General features: G+C 53.6%; 1 protein-coding gene across 1 annotated transcript in view; it reads left to right on the top strand.

The window, feature by feature from the left end:
- Nucleotides 1–1105: 1105 nt before the first annotated feature.
- The window catches only part of RNF20 (ring finger protein 20), a 37134-nt gene continuing 36770 nt past the window's right edge, over nucleotides 1106–1469 (top strand). The window contains exon 1 of the mRNA XM_015423088.1: nucleotides 1106–1140. The gene's annotated coding sequence lies outside the window, so the exon portion shown is untranslated. The remainder of the gene's footprint in view (nucleotides 1141–1469) is intronic.

Raw genomic sequence — 1469 nt, 5'->3', positions numbered from 1 at the left:
GGGGGGGCGGCAAAACGTTCTCCCGCCTCCCTGAGGCTGGGGTGGTGGCCTTGGACTTATAGGGGCAAATTCCACCTCTAAAGGTCACACGGGAGAGGTCATTCTGGCTCCCCCACCTCTCCTTAAAAGTAAAGGCAAAGGTTCCCTTGCTCGAAAGCCAGTCGAGTCCAACTCTAGGGTTGCGGTGCTCATCTCCGTTTCGAAGCCGAAGAGCCAGCGCTGTCCAAAGACGTTTCCGTGGTCATGTAGCCGGCATGACTAAACACCAAGGCGCACCGAACGCTGTTCCCTTCCCACCAAAGTGGTCCCTATTTATCTTCTTGCAATTTCTTGCTTTCGAACTGCTAGGTTGGCAGGAGCTGGAACTAGAGACGGGAGCTCACTCCGTCATGCGGCACACTCGGGTCTCAAACTGCTGAACTACCGACCTACCACAGCCTGCAGTTCAGCGTCTTAACCACTTGAGCCACCACAGTTCCTCCACCTCTCCTTAGGGGCTCTTTAAAAAGTTATGGCCGCAGCGGAAGCTGTGACACCCGCGGAGGGGAGCGAAACGTTCTCCCGCCTCCCTGTGTTTTATCAGGCAACCGTTATCACTCAGCAAAGCAACATTAGCAGTCTCTTGATAAAACACCCCCTCCCCCCTTTCCTTTATTGCTGGTCTATTTCTATGAGCTAACTCATTCCAGTTTAAGGGAAACAAGTTGACGTCTATGCATCCCGTTCCGTTAAAAACAACGGCCGCACTGGCAATCAGAATTCACGAATGCGGCGGAATGAGACAGCCGTGTGGAAACCTGCCTTATTATATTCAGAGCTAAATGGGTGCGAGGCGAATAAAGAAAGGTGGCAGACATATTTCTTTGGGTGACGTCAGCTTCCAGTTAGAAGGACTCCACGGGATTTGGAGGCCATGTTGGAGAAGGGCACAGGGGCCGTGACGTCTCGCTGGTCGCCCGCAAAACTCGGAGGCCACGTTTGACGAAGGCAAAAGCGCTTCGAGCTGGCCGAAAAGAATGCGCGACCCGCTGTCATATTTAGTATGGGCAGAGAGGAAACGAAGCGGATTGGTTCAACCCGCCGGATGACTGCTTCCTTCGGAGTCGGCCGTGGGCGGTCTTAGGCCCGGCTGGGGAGCTGGTGAGTATGGAGGAGGGAGTCTTTGGGATGCAGAGACCGCAGTTCCTGGCAGGAGGATAGAGGGAGGCCGCTTGGCGGTTGTAGTACGGGAGAGGGGGAGAGAAAGGGGAGCAGTTGAGGTTGGCAGGGGGGGGGGGGCACCCATATGGAGGTGCAACTCCCCCAACAGCAATAACAACAACAGATACGAAAACTCATCCCCTACCCCAAATTTTGTTAGTCTTTAAGGTGCTACTGGACCAATGTTCCCTCTAAGCTGTGGAGTCTTGTGAGCAAAAATCTTACTTTGTGAGCTACTGGCATTTAAAGTTGTGAGCGAGCAATTTGAC

Source organism: Gekko japonicus, unplaced genomic scaffold (genome assembly GCF_001447785.1).
Source record: "Gekko japonicus isolate JY-2015 unplaced genomic scaffold, Gekko_japonicus_V1.1 scaffold389, whole genome shotgun sequence".
In the NCBI taxonomy this organism is placed as follows: domain Eukaryota; kingdom Metazoa; phylum Chordata; class Lepidosauria; order Squamata; family Gekkonidae; genus Gekko; species Gekko japonicus.
The sequence above is the reverse complement of the archived record's forward strand: the minus strand, read 5'-3'. Positions and strand labels throughout refer to the sequence as shown.